This window comes from Periplaneta americana, chromosome 6 (assembly GCF_040183065.1).
Source record: "Periplaneta americana isolate PAMFEO1 chromosome 6, P.americana_PAMFEO1_priV1, whole genome shotgun sequence".
Classification (NCBI taxonomy): domain Eukaryota; kingdom Metazoa; phylum Arthropoda; class Insecta; order Blattodea; family Blattidae; genus Periplaneta; species Periplaneta americana.
In genome coordinates, this window is record NC_091122.1 from 172,918,917 (window position 1) to 172,938,975 (window position 20,059).

The 20,059-nt window shown below is 37.5% G+C and overlaps 1 protein-coding gene across 1 annotated transcript in view; it reads left to right on the forward strand.

Annotated features, from left to right (window-relative positions):
- The window catches only part of LOC138702051 (osteocalcin 2-like), a 497,730-nt gene that overhangs the window by 171,785 nt on the left and 305,886 nt on the right, over nt 1-20,059 (forward strand). The gene's annotated exons all lie outside the window — the stretch shown is intronic.

The window sequence follows — 20,059 nt, forward strand, 5'->3', positions numbered from 1 at the left end:
ATACATAAATATAGAACTAAAAATACGAATTCTCTGCGTTTGTCTGAACCAAAATGTAAAACCAATGCAGCTTTTTATCATAGCATGAGTCAAGGTCGCAGATTATTAAACGTATTTTATTCTAATATTATTTTAACCACGAATCCTCTCGAAATTAATAAAAAAAATAAAAAAATTTGTATTGGGTTTATAGTTTGTGTTTAAACATATTAAACACTTTTTAATCTGTATTCACTCTCAAATTTAATTTTATTTTTGTCTGTATTGGAATCCCCTCCTGAGCACGAGTCTTACTCATTCAGGAGGGGGCTAGTTTATCTTTCATTGTATTTATTAATTTGTATTAATTTCAAACTTACTAGCAATAAAATAAATAAATAAATAAATTTCTAAAACAGTTGCTTCTTGCGCGATAGAAAGTTTATGTTAAGAAGATCGTTAACTTCGATGTGTGTGTACTCTTATACCCGCCACATCCACACTTTGGGAATGATTCCTAATGTCATATCGTTGACTGCAAACGATTGGATGGTGCGAGGGACTCGTGTACAGATGCGGCGGACACTGAATGTAAGATTGAGATCAGCTGCACAGCGGACATAAATTTATCTCTCGACCTTCACACCTTCCCGTGTAATTAAGTTTAAGCTCGAGAAATCACTTTCGTTTCTCATTTCCATTCGTCGAACCTTCGCCCTTAATGACTCTGGGAATCATTCTAATTTAACTGATGCAAGTAGTCTTTTTTCTTATGTAAATTGTAACAGAGAAGGGATTGAATTTATTTTTACTTTCTAAAGACCAAGTCCATCGAACTCTTGCAAGAGAATAAACATTTTCTTCATAAAGTAGTTAACGCTGTACCACTTTCCACAGCACAATGACTCTAGCTATCATTGTCGCCATTCATCATCATCATCATCATCATCATCATCATCATCATCACCACAATCATCGATTGTCTAGCCTAGTGCGCAGAAGGCCAATAATATTGTAACTTGTGCAAGGTAGCCCCTGGCGTAAGCAACCCGCAGCACATGTTCTTTAAGGTCGTTTTTCCTATTTTATATGGGAAGTTATTGACCTAAGCAGAGCATGCTTGACGTGCAATATCTCCTGGTTCTATAGGCGTTTGGACACCCATGGTCTAGTGGTTACCATGCTTATAATTGGGTCCTGGGTTCTCGGGTTCAAATTCATACGACGGCGATGATATCTCTAGTAAGCTTCTTTCGAAAGGGAAATGAAGCTGGGGCTCGTGTCGTAGATTTACGGCACGTAAAGGAACACTTAGTTCCGGGCCGTTGCGTGGCGTCCTAATGAATCCTGTCTAGGACTCGCGTTAAGGAATGCGCGCTGGTTAGAATCTTCACAGGGAAGGAATTTTCTCAAAAAATGTCGACCAGTGTAGCCTATAGGGCTGGTATATGGAGATCATCATGATGGATTTGAGGAATTTTCCCATTTTTTCGACATAGTGCGTTTTTCTTATAAGTCCACGAATTGTATATTGTAAATCAGTTCATTTTTTTAGTTGGTTATTTAATGACGCTGTATCAACTACGAGATTATTTAGCGTCGATGAGATTGGTGATAGCGAGATGATATTTGGCGAGATGAGGCCGAGGATTCGCCATAGATTACCTGGCATTCACCTTACGGTTGGGGAAAACCTCGTAAAAAACCCAACCAGGTAATCAGCCCAAGCGGGGATCGAACCAGCGCTCGAGCGCAACTTCAGACCGGCAGGCAAGCGCCTTAACCGACTGAGCCACGTCGATGGCTAAATCAGTTCAGTTAATCCATTAAATATAGTGTGTTCTAAAAGTTCTAGTACATTTTTTAGTTCTTTTGTTTTAGTAAAAATAGCGTCATTATAGAACAGCCACGTCTGAGACATTGCTGTTGATCACAGAGAAATATTAGTCCCATCAAGATCTAAGTAGTGAGTCTGATGTTTATAAATTATGGGAAAATTACAGAAAATGCCAGAAGAAGCAGTGCGTAGTCGAGAAAATTATCCCGACACAGTTTGCAGTTCCATTTCCTGCGAATTGTTCACGGGTCTGTAGAGTGGAAAGTCGTCAGCATTTTATTTTTTCGGATTAGGATCGTTAGGTACGGGAATTCCTTATTTGACTTAGTTTTTTTTTTTCGGACAGCAGTACACATACGGTTCGACTTTTTCCCGTGCATAATGAAATTTAAGTTAGGGGAGAGTTGGGTAGTATTGGACATCGGGTAATATCGGACAGTGAGTTTCTTTCATCTACCAGATGATAGTACCTGAAAGACATGGTTAAGTTTCTGTGATGTCGCATACAGAAACGTAACCATGTCATTCAGGTACTACAATACGGTGGTAGATGAATTTTTTATTTTTTTTTTTATTTTAGTAGGTTATTTTACGACGCTTTATCAACAGCTTAGGTTATTTAGCGTCTGAATGAGATTAAGGTGATAATGCCGGTGAAATGAGTCCGGGGTCCAGCACCGAAAGTTGCCCAGCATTTGCTCATCTTGGGTTGAGGGAAAACCCCGGAAAAATCCTGAACCAGGTAACTTGCCCCGACCGGGAATCGAACCCGGGCCACCTGGTTTCGCGGCCAGACGCGCTGACCGTTACTCCACAGGTGTGGCTGGTAGATGAAAGAAACGCACTGTCCGATACTACCCAACTCTCCCCTATATACAGGAAGACATCGAACCGTATATACACTTCTGTCCGGACGAAATCAATTCGAATAAATGACTGATTCGAGAAATTCCCTAACAGTGTCCCAACATAGTATTAAAGAGTACAGAAATCAGGAGTACGGAATTGAGACAAAATATTGACTCTTGGTAATGTGCAAGTAGACAATCGGAACTTCGTGACTTCAGCATTGGGTTGAATAGCCTGCAAGTTTGATGTGAAACGTGTGAAATAATTGGTAATTCTGAAGACACAGCCTGTGGGGTGCGATGTAAGTTATCTTGTTAACTACGCAGGGTTCGTTACTCTGGAAGTTGTGCTTCTGATGCTAACTACTCCGTAAGCGGATGAACAACAAAGTTTCGAGAGAAACGCCGCGGTCGCCGGGGTTGTTACTCTTCTGCATTAGCAAGGAATTCATTTGCATTGATATTTCGGAGTAGCAGAAGTTGAAATTCGACGTTTTATGGGAAACTAGTTTGATCCCTCACAAATACAGACTTCTTGCTTCCAGCTTAACTCATAATCCAGTTCTCTTATTACAACATAACGTATATCGTGCTATTGCAAACAAAAGTTTCTGAAATGTTATACGGTAGATTAATTACAGTTTATCTATGAGAGAGAGTAAGTAACTTACAAGTTGAGGTAGCGATCTAGATTTTTTAATGAGGTTCCTGCAGCTATTACCGCTAGATTCTAGTATTATCGATGTGCGCACAAGCGAAACAAAGAAGCAGCAGTTGTCAGATTGCCGTGCCTCTGCACGAGTGTAACTTACTATTGTTGAGCAGCGTTCAGTTGTGCAATTGTTCCGGGCAAAATGTTTGGCAGCAAAAGATATTCATAAAGAAATGCTGACCGTGTTTGGTTGACGAATGAAATTTGCCTCCTCTGATGGAGGTTCTGGCTGATATGTACGTCTATTATCAGGCAGTACATCTCACTTCACGATATGTGTCAGAGAAAGAACAATTGAGGACCGTTTTTGCAAAACTTGCTAACTGAAAAACTAAATTTTACAGGAGACATAAAAAACTGAATGGAGACAAGTAGGTTATAGATGTAATCATCACACTTTTGACACACTACAATGAAGAGAAATAATTCAATTTTACTAAGATAACTTTAACATCGTGTAGAGGCCTACTTTATGTTAACGAATCCACCAAAATCTCAATTTTGCAAATTTTACAGTTAGCAAGTTTTGCAAAAACGGTCCTCAATTGTTTGTATGCATCTGAAGTCTGACTAGTGTAATATATAGCTAGTCGGCGATGTATGCAATGGAGGGGGAAAGAAACTGGCTAGCCTACCCCATTATCTTCCTGGTTTAGTTGCCGCATGAGTGATGTAAGGTTCAGACCTGTCTTCGTACAGTTGACTAAACAACAACATGAAAAAGAAGAGAATATAATTTAGAAACCCATGTAACTTTACTTGATATTGAAAAAAGCCTTTGATATGATGAGGTTGACAGTGTAATTCAAAGTGTTACATTACTGAAACAACCCAAATATGTTTCTACAAAATATTTTGGAAATGTACCAGAGTAATGTGATAACGATGAAGGTTGATAACAGAATCACACATCCGAAACAAATAATAATTAATTGGGACGTTAGACAATGCTGCTCCTTGCCTCTGATGCTGTTCAATGTATTCGTAGTATACAGTGCAACTTTACAAATAGACACTCCACAAATAGATGCTCATTCTCGTATACTTCACGATACAAACTAAGTGAACGCACCCTGTCCTGTGCTGCACAGGGCTAACCAGTTGAACCAGTGCAGTAGTGTGCAGATATTCGTACACGTTGGCAGCAAGGCAGGGAACAAAAAATGTGTACTTATGTTGAAGGAGAAATTACAAATATTGGAACGGTTTAAAAAAGGTGAATCAATCAGAGCCATCGCTCAAGAATTTGACATTTCGATCAGAACAGTGCATGGGATAAAACAAAATTCATCTAAATACGAAACATTCTGTAGTGATTATAAGAAGTGTTGTTATTATCAGTTGATTGTAGGATGAAAACACAGCTTATTTTGTGTAATTTCCTAAATTTAATCGATAAGGAGGTCCACACCTGTGGAGTAACGATTAGCACATCTAGCCGCGAAACCAGGTGGCCCGGGTTCGATTCCCGGTCGGGGCAAGTTACCTGGTTGAGGTTTTTTCCGGGATTTTCCCTCAACCTAATATGAGCAAATGCTGGGTAACTTTCGGTGTTCGACCCCGGACTCATTTCACCGGCATTATCACCTTCATCTCATTCAGACGCTAAATAACCTAAGCTGTTGATAAAGCGTCGTAAAATAACCTACTAAAAATCAATAAGGATGATTTATGTTCTCTCTTGAAGGGCATACATCATTTTAAAATAATTTAATACACAAACACAACTATTACATGAAATGCTCAATAAGTTTTTGTAGCTTTATTCTCTTCAGCTCTAACCAACAATAACAATAATCCAGGTTGCCAGACGATGATAAAAAGATGCGAAAACAAATGAATGAGGTGTATAAACAATTGAATGCTCTTTCATATCTATATATCTATATATATATATATATATATATATATAATTTGAACTGGTAATGGAAATTACGGGAAAACGGCCGAACGGATTTTAATAAATGGACCCTCATTTTGAAGCTTGGAACCCAAAGTTTTTCGGAAAAGTAGTAGTTTTCAGTGAAATGTCAATTTTCCTGCATAATTTTCCTATTTTCCAAAATCCATCTGTTGTCAGTTTTGAGAACTAATTTTGTTGAATCACGGCCGACTTGATTGAATTTCAGAACAAAACACGCACTGCAATAAACAATAGGCTGTTACACGAAGGCCATGACCTGCAGGATTGCCGACATATTTAAAGCTCAATTCAATTTGTTATTAAAAAATGATTCTGCAGTGTATAATTTTCTGAGTACAGCTGTGTATTGGATATTCAAATCTACGAAACTTGAGGTGGTTTCATGACATTATTACTATTAGAAATTAAATATTATTATAGTTAATATCATGATGCATATATTTTTCATTAATTGTACATAATATTGATGCTATATTGATGACATGAAAGTGAAACGTTTTGAGGTTATGTAAGTAAATGTAGAGAATATCTTAATTTAGATCTTCATTTCTATAATTTACTGAGTGACTGCTATATATAACTACAAAACTGAAGTAAGATAATAATATTGTTATTAAAAATCAAATATTTTTATACTTATTAACCCAGTGGGGTTGGGTCGTTTTCATATACTTAATGGCGGTGTAGTGTAGATATTGATATGTGTCATTGTCTTCAGTATTGGCTCGAGAGAGCGCAAAAATTACAGTTCCTAAGGAAAGATCAAAAGGTATTACTTACTGATAAAATAAGGGGCTTAGAAAATTTTGTGGTCTCCAGATCATTTCAGCAAGATCTCTTAGTAGGATAAAATGATTTTACGCTCTACATTTCAAGTTCTACATGCAGCAGCTATACGAAAATGCTATTGTTCGAAAGCTTTGCAAACCTGACATTTTTTAACTTTTGCCTACAATCCACAATGACCTGAAATAGCTACTGCTATCGTCCTGACATTGATACTTGCGTTTTCGCGTTGAAACTCAAAAACTGAAGTTGGATAGGTTCAAGAAAAAGTATTTGGCCTAAAAGAATCCATTCAGAGGGAGTATGTTTCATTATTATGGAAGCAAATAACTATCAAAAAGACAAGTATTCTTCATTGAAAATAAATCTGAAAAATTTTTATTTGAACGTCTAACGAACTTAATTTGCAGCAGCATTTGCTGCACAAGCCACTAGTTTAAGTATAAAAATATAAGGGTGTCATTTGAAATTTCAAAGTGGGGGTTGCTGGGGGTGGGAGGTGAAATCTAAAATGCGATTAAGCCTGGTTTAAGACTTTCCCCTCAATATAAATTTACGTGTTTTTTTGTTTAAATTGAATTAAATTTGAATTAATAGTTATTTAGAGTGGGAAGTTTTGAAATGAAAGTCCTGCATGTAGATACATTTAGAGAGTTTTTCCTCCAGAAGTTTGTTTTATGTATCAAACGTATCACGTATATTATACTTAACCACAAAGTTGTTTTGTTATATATTTTGCATATACTGCAATATATTATTTAAAATTATGTACGTTAATTATTTATGTTTCGGTCCGCACGCCATAAAAAAAACATTGAACAGCCCTTATGTTTACCTATGTCCGCAGTACTCCGTAGAACAGCCGCGGCGAAAATGCGACTCACGAGCACATTGTGGCTCGCAGTGCTTTTCTCTCGCTTCCTACCTACAATCCCCAGCCTCTCACTCACTGGAGTCAAACTCCGTTCAATTTGTATTTGTCTCGGACCTGCGAGTGGCGTATCGTCGCAATATCTCTCTCGAAACCATGTACCTCTATAAAAAACGAAAGTTTCAAGTAGGATGGGAGGATGCATTCTTTTGCTTACAATATGATGGAAATATTAAATGTATGATTTGTTCACAAATATTACTAGGAAAACGGTTGTATAACATAAAACGGCATTATAAGTTACTACATGTTACTGATGAAACATTAAAAGGTTAAGTGTTATTATTATTATTATTATTATTATTATTATTATTATTATTATTATTATTATTATTATTATTATTATCATCTCTGTACGTCGATTCTTTTACAGCAGATGTACGAATAATGCGGTTAGATCTTCAATTTAAGCTCACAGATTTACAATGTGATGTTAAATGAAAGCTAGATGTAAGGACTTGACAGATATTGAACTTTTCAAATCTTTGGAAAAAAATAAATGTTTGAAGGAAAAAAATAAATATTTGAAGCTTCGTTCTTTCGCTTACTCTGTTGAAGTCATGTTCGCTGTAACTTACGTTTGTGAAAAATTATTTTCAACAATGAAAATAGTAAAAATCAAATTTAGATCACGAATGACAGATCAACTACGATTGGCAGTAAGTGACATAATTCCTGATTTTGAAACTTTGTCGCAGAGACATTCTGAAGACAGTTAATTTTAGGTTGTGATAATGTGTCCTGTGTTTTCTTGTTCATTTCTTTCTTCGTTACACGTCCTAAAAATTAACTTCCCCATCGGTTGTCCGCCTCCCTCCATAGCTGCTATGCACGTTGCAGCTTACACAGTGGCTCGGCGCACCATAGCTTTTTCGCCACGGCTGCCGTAGAAAGACAGAGTTCGTACCTCATGTCGCACACGGACCATTGCTGTGTCTATTTGTGGAGTTTCACTGTACTGCATTAATCGTAGTACTTGTAGTAGTCGTATCTGAGAAGCAATGTAACATTCCCGTCCAACCTGTAGCTATGTATGTATGGTAAGATCCACTCATGCGGACATATAGCCGGGCAGATGTGAGGTCACATAAAATGTTTTATTCTCTCATGTGTACACGTAAGAGTAAACGGTAGGTTCAAGTATATATATCAACAGAAATGTACATAACCCGCGGGCATAGAGTAAATTAATGGTCAACTGACAAACTCAGCAAACTAGACAATACGTCAGGAGTAACGATGCTTGGTTTTGAATTTCTAGTCTCCGCCTCTCACTGGTGGTTTCAACATTTATGGCAGCGCTACGTTTCATTCCATACTGTCATTATTATTGACTCAATACAGCTAGATTAACAGCGTGACAAATAGTTCTGTGGCTATGATTGTTATTCAGCTAGGCGGTACTAATTCGAAATTGCTTGTGATGGCTTCATCCATGAGGCTCAATTTTGCATACTCGTAGGCTGGTTGGTAGTAAATCTGTCTTTAAAACGCAATCTCCCCCCCCCCCAAAAGGTTTAAATTGAAGATTATTGATCATAATCTTATCAGTCAAGACCAGATCATCGATCATTATTATCAATCATAGCAAATCGTCATATTCATTAACCGGCATTAATCTGTTTTGGGTTCGTACGTGATGAGGTTTTTTGGGAGGTTTTCTCAAACTGTTAGGCGAATGTCAGGTAATTCTATGGCGAATTCTCAGACTCATCTTACTTTTACCAATTCCATCGAAGCTAAACAAAAGCATACGGTTGAAATACAGCCTTTCCGGGCAAACTGGGAATTCCAATGAAAAAATGTTTTTCAGAAATATTTGTTTATTAATTGTTAGTGTAAGACATAGATAAGCCTCTAAAATTAATTATTGTAATGTTTTATTTTCAAAAGGAAATTTTTACAAGTTTTATGGACATTGAATCTAAGTGGCCATGGCTGAGTAATAGGTAATAGTCTACTGATTTGTTGTTATTAACCCAAAGTATTGAAAATAAATAGCAGAAAGAATATAGTAGAGAGTAAAAAGTTCCTTGATCCTGGAGCTCTGGAATTAACATTGCAAGCTCTCAAAATATTTCTTCAACAATACCTCCTTGAAAAACATACTGTGAATTTTATTAGTTACAACAATGTAATTTATTCGTCACAACAATAATTCCTTTCTACAACTCACCTTAAACGCTCTCGTCAACAATTGGATCTTCACTCAACACAGTATTCGTTATAGCACTCCACCGACGACAATGACAATTTACTTGGACTATTACGCACAACAATGAACTGTTAATCTTAACTAATATTTACAAAGCACTATTTACAAATCAGAACTACCAGTTCTCAGTTCACAGTTCTTCTATCTCGGTCACTCGAGTTCACGGTATCTCGAACCACAGACCTTCAGAGACAGTTCACTGTACTCGAACTCGGGTCCCTCCAACTGCGGTCCACTGCACTCGAACTCAGGTCCCTCCAACTGCGGTCCACTGCACTCGAACTCAGGCCTTCGGATGCTGACGCAGATGCGGACGCACACTCGAGTCGAACTCCGGTTGGCTTGACTGGCTTACTCACTGACTGAATAACTGAAAACTCTAAAACTGCTGTCGTTCCTTCGCGACCGTAATTTATAACCACAGCGACGTAGCCTCGAAAATTCGCGAGTCTTCCACTTCGACGGATTTCTGGAATAGTCGGGAAGGTCGTTCCACATTCACTGCGTTAAGTAGCAGCTGCGCGCGCAGCCTCCCCTCGCGTGTAGGCTCCTTTCCCCTTTCCCCGTGAAGCCCGCGCGATATGCTCTCTCGCGGGACGCTGGTCGTGAGTTCGAATCTCACGTCGCTGTCACAATACATTAACAGCTGATCTCTCTATGAATTGACTTAGAAAGGTCACAGTTGTTTTGAAACTGAAATAATGAATCTGTAACATCCGTGACAAAATGCGTGTAACATCCATGACATGGATGAAACAGCTGTAAAATATTTACCGATTACGTTTTTTTGAACTAATTGGATTCCATGAGATTTGCATAGCTTTCACATGGACACTATGAGAATGAATCTCTTTTTTCTTGAGGCAGAGAACTGAGTTTTACACATTTTGTGAAGTGAATTCACAAATCTTGTAACATCCGTGACGGAACTTTTTCTTTATTTTCTGCAATAATAATAAATTTTATTCAACAACTTTTTTCCCTGTAAAATGATACTGAGCTTCTAAATTGATTCTTGACAAAGCTTCATTTCTCACACTAGTTTATTAAACCTTGTCGGACCGTAAAGAAAACAACTATCACAATATCCATATTTTTATATGTTGTACAATATTATAGTATTGTGAAATTTTAATTTTCCTACCAATTTTTTTTTCTATTGTTCTATTAAAATTATAGCATATAGCCTATTAACCTGTTGTATCCTATAGGATACATTGTCAATTTAAGGGTTAATAAAAGTTTACAAAAGTCATTTCATTTTAAATATTTAGAGTTTGAAAATACTAAAAATGTAATTTCTCTGACAACTGGAATGGCTGTATAGTAACATTAAGCTCCATTTAAAAGTCATCACATTCTTCACCTCTGCCGCCGCTTTTGTTGTGGTTTTTCCTTAAGTTATCCTTTTCATCCTATTTTTTATTATCCTCCTTTCCTATTACTCCTTTGTGTTTTGAAATTAATTTTGAGTAAATCACACAGGTCAAGTCTAGGAAGATACGGAAGTCACTGTTAGTGTAGTCCATACTCTAGAAATAGACTCTTTTGAGATTCTGAAAAATTTTCCGCATACTGTCCCATATTTTCTCACTGCAGTTACATCGCCTGCGGATTATAACGCTGACGCTGGAACAAGATTTGCTGGCTTATCTGTTAAAATGAACAGTGGGCGTTTCTCAGACTTATGAACTCAGTTGAATCCCGCGTGCCTCCTTAGCCGCCTCTGATCGTCTGAATAATATTCTTATAAAAATATTTGTAATATATGCGTTTTGCCAAAATGTATTCCTGTAACGAGATACGAAAATGTGACAATGGCAGACAGAACAAAGGCTTTTGTGCAAAGTCATCATGAATTGAATGCTAGGAAACCTAGTTTGTTGGTAGAATGTAAAATAAATTACGAACCTCTATGAGAATGTCAATTACATTCTGAATATATGTGTGCGTCATAAATATTAAAGCCTGGTTTTGAATACATGGGCAAGCTTAAATATTAGATTACAACGAAGCAAATATTGAATTATATGTGTCCCTGGTAGGAGCTTTCTCTCGCTGTGAATATAAAACCCAATTATAATAACAATGTGCAGTCATTTGTTTGCTATAAAATAAAACAGAGGGTTTCCAGATTGAAGTCTATCGACGTTGTTAGAAATGAGGAACTGTGTATTCTGTGGAGAGTTCTACCCCGACTTGTATTAAATTCGACTTTATCTTAAAAATTTTTTTTGCAGCCTAGTTTCCTATTATTTCAGGTGCAGAGTTGGAAGTGTTATATTTCTGATGTAAAGAATCGCTTTACTTAATTCATACATGAGTATGAGGTGGGTTTGCTGGCGATTTAAAGACAAAGAAATATTTGTACTTTAAGTACTATAGTCAAAATATGTGGTTTAATGCTGCAACGTCCTAAATATGCATTTTATGTAAAATAAAACGTCAGAATTACATTCATAAATATGTGATAAATTATCGTAGGAAGTTTCAGCGGTATCCAGTACAGCAATATACTGTATAAGATTAACCGTAAGTAATGTCATTAATCTCAGGGGGCTATTCTTTGAGATATTTTAAACAAAACAGTTTGATACAATTTTGCTCGTTTTTCTTTCCTTTTAGATAAAAATAATTGTTTTGTAGGAACCATTTCATAGTGTGTTTTGGGAAAGACATTGATTTAATTTCCAACATGATCAGTCAATTTAAAAGGGCAGTGTGTTATGGTAATAAATTATTGAAAGAATTTTAGTTTTGTGTTTTAAATGTGCAAAAATTTGTTCCGAATAAATGTAACATTGAAAAATTCCTTTGCAGAACGAAAAGTTACCACTCACATTCGTATGGATACCTATGTCAGAAGACATTTCTCGTTTGAGAATCTAGCTTAAATTAATTAAAATTACTTGAATTGTATATATTCATTCCTTCGTTCATAGTTTTCTTCCCAAGAGCAGGTCTTCCACTGCAAACCCAGTAGGGGAGAGTCGGGTAGTATCGGACAGCGGGTAATATCGGACAGTGAGTTTCTTTCATCTACCCACGATGATAGAACCTGATTGACATGGTTACGTTTCTGTGATGTCGCATAGAGAAACGTAATCATGTCATTCAGGTACTACCATATGGTGGTAGATGAAAGAAACGCACTGTCCGATATTACCCGATGTCCGATACTACCCGACTCTCCCCTATATATGGAATGGAGGGGGGCACGGACGGCCCAGCATTGCGACCTATTGCGCTAACCCTCGATATGGAATCAGTTGCATGTCTCAGATCCCCTACGCGCATCGTCCTAACCACATGACTCCCTTAACGACCGGTCACTACAGCCAACAGAATCATACACCATTCCTGCTTCGGCAAATTCCCCTAAGGCTTCCCTGTCGGTCCGGGGTGAAACTCCTCCCCCGAGTAGGTCCGCCTCGGGTGCCATTGCAGAAGCCATCCAACATCGCTGAACTACAGTCCAAGGAGGCCGGCCGAGAGAGTCAGCAGCTTCGGGAGGCCGCCGGTAGAGTGATCTGAAAAACCAGAAACCTGATGATGAAAGGATTATGGAGGAGGAAAGGAAGTGGCGAAGAAAATTGGGAAACACCTGATAAGTTACCTGATATTCATCCCAAAGAGTGAGGGGAAAATAAAAAAAACGGTAATTTCATAGAAGACGGGCACTTGGTTGAATGTAGTAGGCATTACCAACCTTTTTATTTCAGAGTTAAATGTTAGTGATCTTTTAGCGACCTTTATATGTTAGTTCTAAGTTTTTTTATACTAGGTGTCGTCGTGATTTTCTTTTAATTTGATTGGTTGTAGTTGTCATTTGTTCTAGAATTTTCATTAATTTTGAATGGATAATGACGGTGTCAGTTGTTTTTGATTGTTTGACGTGAGTGGTGTTATGTCGTGTCTGATTGCTAAAGCTATTGAAAGTTTGTTATTTTATGATATTTGTGAAAGATGTGTGAACTAAGAACAGAGTATTAAATTTTGTGTCGATTTTGGTTTAGTTCTTTCGCTGGTGAATAAGAATTGTGTCGGTTATTGAGAAGAAAACTGTTTCTGTGGTTCCAAGGAATTATTTACTGAATTTTCTGTATACGTTAAGGTGTAATGAGTGTTCGAAGAGAATTTCATTTTGTGTAAATACATGGTTTATTTATGCGAAGTTGACTGTACGGCAAAGTGTTGATTTAGTGCTTCGTTGCCTGCATAGTTTGTTTAGATTGCCTTAAAGCCTGTGTCATATATTGGTAGTGAAGTGGTTGTCACTGAAGACAACAATGGGAATTGCATTTTATTTGATAAGATGATAAATTATTATGTTTTATGTTTTAGTGATTTTGGGAGTAAAGTGCGAACGAAAACTGCCAGAAAAGTACTGTCAACTATGAAGTTAGAATGCCACTAAAAGCCAAAAAAAAATCAAAGGTGAAAAATTAAATATATTTTAATTTTTTTGGAGGGCTTGTTCTTCTCTAAAATATGGATATATATTTGATTTTCCATCTTTGATTCTGTGATGTTTGGTGACATTTGAGCTTATAGTTGGCAGAACGTTTTTGGTAGTTTTCGTCAGCCATGTTGGATTTTGCCCGTCTTCTAGGAAATTACCAAAAAAAACTCACCCATTCGTTCTGACCGGGAATCGAATCTGGGACTGCTGGGTTCGGAGTTAGACTCCCTAACCCACCAGCCACAACGGTAGACACCCAGCACATATAATTTAATGTATTTTGTTAATTGAAGTTCCTAAATAGTCTCATATTCAAGGATGAAATAAAGATTAAACCAGTTTCCTTAAGAGCCATCGCATTATCCTCGTCATATTGTAGAACCTGATACGAGGTCATGCATGTCTGTATGGCGAGAGTCGGGATTTCAAAGAGCCGGGGGAAGATAGAGGATGCTGAGCGGATGCATCGCATGGCTTTCAGATCTGGGTTATTACATCCCCTTTGCCATACTTGTGTCACAGCAACACAGCAGCCCCGGGCCATCGGCAACATTGCTGTGTTTATACATAGTATTCCATCCATGCATTAAATCACATGCCGTAACGTTTATATAGCTACGATGGATCCGCGACTCTTTTTCATATTGGTATTTGATGAACTGCCCTCTTGCTACTCTCCGAACCCCACGAGATACTTTGTCAGAGAAAAAAACTCTTTTAACTTCTCTTATTACTGTCAGCTTCCATGAGAATGTAAGAATAAAGCAGTGTTAGAGGATCTGTATTTTTCTTGAGTCACAAACATATCTGCCAGATTTTATATGTAATATAGTAATTATTATGCCGGCCATTTGACTGGAACTTCGCCGTATAGAATTCGGTTCAAGGCAATGGATTTTAAGGGATGATAAATGTTTGTAGGATGTGGCTTTCTTGGAAGAAGTAAAAACTAGATAGACATGTCATATGCTTTCCGATTCAGACAAAATTACGGACGGAATAACCGGTCCTAGACCCACATAGTTCTTTGTTTCGAAGAGATGTGTAGGACTATTTTCAGGAAACTACAAATAATGCCCATGGTTTGTCAGTATATTTTTTCATTAATAATCTTCCTCGTACGTAATCGTGAAAACTTTGTAACTAATTCAACAGTTCATAGCATAAATATACATAAAAAATGACTTTCATACTCTATCGGCAAGTCTATCGTGCTATCAAAAAGGAGTGCGTTATATGGCAGTAAAATTTTTAATAGCCTCCCTGTCGATATAAAAAATGAAACTCAAAACATAAGATTATTTAGGGCTGAAGTAAAGAAGTACCTAATTTCTCACGTCTTCTATTCTGTAGTTGAATTCATGATATTTACTAACGCTTCATGAAATTGATATTAAAACTTTGTGTTGTACTAGTAGACTATATTGTAAACCTCTTCTGTATATATTTCATCTAGACTGTGACTATAAATTAAGACTTTATAATAGTATTAAGTTTTTTGACTTGTTCCATATTCTAGCTGTAACCAATGTAAGAATACAATGTTAATAAATAGAATACAATACAAAGGCTCTCTTTACGCAGTGATAAGAGTGGGTAAAATGCAACTTACACACTATGGCAGGAAAAGTACTTTATTTATTATTATTTTTCTCTAGGTCCTACAGTCGTTCTCTAATGATGATCTGAATAATACTATGATGGTGGTGAGGGAATACGTATGTGGATGTAATTAATGTTGACACTATTATCTTGGAGCAACAGTAACAAATATAAATGACACTCGGGAGGAAATTAAACACAGAATAAATATGTGAAATGCGTGTTATTATTCGGTTGAGAAGCTTTTATCATCCAGTCTGCTGTCAAAAAATCTGAAAGTTAGAATTTATAAAACAGTTATATTACCGGTTGTTCTGTATGGTTGTGAAACTTGGACTCTCACTTTGAGAGAGGAACATAGGTTAAGGGTGTTTGAGAATAAGATGCTTAGGAAAATATTTGGGGCTAAGAGGGATGAAGTTACAGGAGAATGGAGAAAGTTACACAATACAGAACTGCACGCATTGTATTCTTCACCTGACATAATTAGGAACATTAAATCCAGACGTTTGAGATGGGCAGGACATGTAGCACGTATGGGCGAATCCAGAAATGCATATAGAGTGTTAGTTGGGAGGCCGGAGGGAAAAAGACCTTTAGGGAGGCCGAGACGTAGATGGGAAGATAATATTAAAATGGATTTGAGGGAGGTGGGATATGATGATAGAGACTGGATTAATCTTGCTCAGGATAGGGACCAATGGCGGGCTTGTGTGAGGGCGGCAATTGACCTCCGGGTTCCTTAAAAGCAAGTAAGTAAGTAAATACTATTATTATTGTGTATCCAACATGGGGGACGTATTTTACCCGAAGGTACATTACGGTTTTAGTTGAAGACACAAGACACTAATCGTGACGTGTGCCTTGTAGTTGCTCTGTAGATGGAGATAGGCTATCAAGCCGTCAAAATACAGTCATGTGTTAATTTGGGAATTCCGTTTTACCCCTTCATCAATCTCGTCGGAGGAATCATACAATTAATTCAGTGGAGTTTACCTTCACTTTTGCGGTTGCGTGTCTGGTTTCATGCGCGACTGTGAATTAATGACAGCCTATGCTGCAATTATAATGCAGATACATGTGTTGGCTGGTCATAGAGACCAACATTGTCATGTGCACATGGCCTTCGGATCCATAACTATACACCAGCGGGTAATTATGTGTACTGCTTCAGCTTTTCTCTTTTCCCGGCATGAAATTTAATCACGTATATGCACCGAATGTAATTGATAGGTCGATAGAAGCTGCGAATGGCCAGTTTTGTACATGTACGAGGGATGAGGGTACTCCACAACACAACAGCATCCAATTTTAGCGTTCAACCAACTGCTTGTTGGATGCATACATTTTTTTAATTGTTTTCCTTTGAACTTGTAGTGCCATCCTGGTCAAAAATGCAAAATACCAAACATGACACACATGTATATGTATTCATCCGCTCCGACGAATTCCCTCCTAGCCCATTTTCGCTTCAATTGGTGTGCATTGTTTTATAAAGCTATTGTCGCGATAAAACAATACCTTTGAGGTGCGCCTATATTGTGGACGAAGCTGTGTAGGTAAAAATATTATGGTAGATATTGGTTTTTCTATGCGATTGTGTGAATGGATTGGTTTAAACCTGCACTCGCCTCTATTCTTCTCCCAATTAAAACCGCTGGTAAACAACGTTACAGTTGCTTCGGTAAAACACAGATATATGCAAACCTTTCAGTTCCGCTCAGTTAATATTAAATTACATGTCCAAAGAGAGACAGTTTCCTGTTGACCCATGCACGTACGTACAAGGCTTTTCGCTGCAGCATAAACAATAATGTTCCAGATTACTCTGTCTAAACAAACATTTCCCTATATAGTTTAGGCCTAGATTTTTCTTTCGTGACTTGTCTGATATTTATTTATGGTTTAGCTCAGACCACATGACATATCCATTTAAATTGTCTCGCTTTTTTTTTTTTCAATTACTTCTCCATGTTGATATAAATTGTAAATCTCTTCAATTTTTTATATTTTCCCTTCTCGGCTAATGCTGTTTTGAAGTGGACGAAATATTTTCTTCAGCACGTTTGTTTCAAATATTTTCAATTTAATATTATAGCTTGATGAAGGAAATGAATTGTTCCTCATATATGAGGGGGTCAGAAGCAAAGGAGTACAAGTGACATTTGTAAGAATATGAATTAATTGCATCAAAGGCAAGCTGAAATATTAAAAAGTTTTGTAGCAAAGGGAAACGTCTTTTAACCACATCACACACTAAAATTGAAATAAAAAATTTCACGGAATTTTCGAAATATTTTAAGTACTTTCAACCACATTTTCTCACAAATAACTTAAGTGCACTTATATCCTTTTCCTTCTGACCCCCTTATATTTTTTATTTTATTTTAGTAGGTTATTTTACGACGCTTTATCAACAGTTAGATTATTTAGCGCCTGAATGAGGTGAAGGTGATAATGCCGGTGAAATGAGTCCGGGGTCCAGCACCGAAAGTTACCCAGCATTTGTTCATATTGGGTTGAGGGAAAACCCCGGAAAAAATATCAACCAGGTAACTTGCCCCGACCGGGAATCGAACCCGGGCCACCTGGTTTCGCGGCTAGACGCGCTAACCTTTACTCCACAGGTGTGGACCCCCCTTATATGTGACACTCATTTCTTGTAAGGTTTACACGACCCTAAAGAGGACTGCTCTATGTCCGTATTTGGACTATTTCTCAGATGTATAGATAAGAAAAAGAAGAAATATGACCTTCTGTACATTAGCACAGTCTAGTATATACAGTCACGAAGCTCAATACGTAGAAAATATGTATCCATAGATAGTTGCTGACCACTAGGACCGCTAATACCGCCTCATTACAGACAATGCGAAATAGTACCGGCACAGTCTATTGTTCCTAGCAACCTCACAACTCAAGCTTCGTGACAGTATATACTAGACTGTGATATTAGATTGATGCATAAATTCGTAGCGTTTTTGTTCGTCACTGCGTTGCTAGGAGATTGTTTATCGTTTGTTATTTGAAGTTTTGTGCTTGTAAATACGCTTTGAATTTTGCTGATTTGAAGAAAGTTTATGCTATTTGTGGACTAAGAACAGGAGTATCAAGTGAATAAAAAGAACACTTCGTACATTTTCTTTTGTTTGAGTTTAACAAAAGAGAAAAGACAGCGAAAAATATGTGCCGTATACGTGGAGAATACCATCGGAGAAAGCACTGCAAGAAAATGGTTCTGTTGTTTCAACACACAACACCCCGTTCAAAAGTTAGTGTCCATCCAGAGAAGATGATGTTATGCGTCTTGTGGGATAAAGAAGATGTCGCGTACTACCAATTGCTTCCCAGGAATGTAACCGTAACTGCTGACAGTTATTGCCAACAACTCAGACGCCTTGGGGCCGCAGTTGAAGAAAAACGACCGGGAAGACTTAATCAAGTGCTGCTGCAACACTATAATGCACGTCCGCACTCCGCTAACGTGACGACAGCAGCTATCCAGGAACTTGGTTGGGAGTGATTCCACATCCTCCATTTTCTCCCGATCTTGCGTCCTAAGATTTCCACCTCTTTCGTTTTCTATCCAACAATCTTCAAGGGAAATCCTTTGATAACGAAGATGCTTTACGAACTTCTCTTGGCGACTTCTTTAACTCCAAACCAGCAGATTTTTTTCAGACACGGAATCGAAAAACCTCCTCCGCGTTGGCAGAGCGTGATAGATAAGTTATTGTAGAAGAATTTATTACTCATTAATTTCTGTCTTCTATTCTTCTCAAATAAAAGCTTTTGTGACAATTAAAAAAAACCCACGAACTTTTGCAACCCAATATGTAAAGTAGGCCAATATGTGTAATTTATTCCCTTGAAATCTCAACAAATATACAGCATTGTTCCAGTTTTGCATTCGCAGAACTGAATGTGAAATTAAACAGCCCAAACTCATGTCCAATGCCGTTAACGTTGAATTAAAACAGTCGTGGTCAAATGAAGCGTTATATAAATATTATTATAATTACAATGTTTTCATGTTTACATTTCAATCCAATTTATAGTGAGTGACGGTCGGTTAAACTAGGGGCATGCGAATGATGTAACTACAGTATATTTAGCCTACAGCTACAGCTCAAAATATTTAATAAAGTTTATACTTACTAAAAATAATAATTAAAAACTCTAACACTACGCACCTGTTCCAATGAATTAAAACAACCAGTCGGTGTATTATATCGTCCCACATACCGGCGAAGTAAATAACACAGGCCTGGCGAATGTTTTTGGCGCAGTCATAACTCAATCAGCCGAAGAATCCTCACCAAAGGAATCGAAGTGCAGTCCCTCAAAAATCATGTATATAGTGTTTCCCGATCATAAGAAGTATAAGAGAAAGTATGGTGATATTTAGCAGAAATCATTTAACTACTGGTGGAGTAACGGTCAGCGCGTCTGGCTGCGAAACCAGGTGCCCCGGGTTCGAATTCCGGTCGGAACAAGTTACCTGGTTGAGGGTTTTTCCGGGGTTTTCCCTCAACCTAATACGAGCAAATGCTGGGTAACTTTCGGTGCTGGACCCCGGACTCATTTCACCGGCATTATCACCTTCATATCATTCAGACGCTAAATAACCTAGATGTTGATACAGCGTCGTAAAATAACCCAATAAAATAAATTTAACTACTGAATTCATACTTATTTACACTTGGCACACAATTGTTACACGGGTCATTTCATCTACTGCAAGATGACACACAGCAATTGTC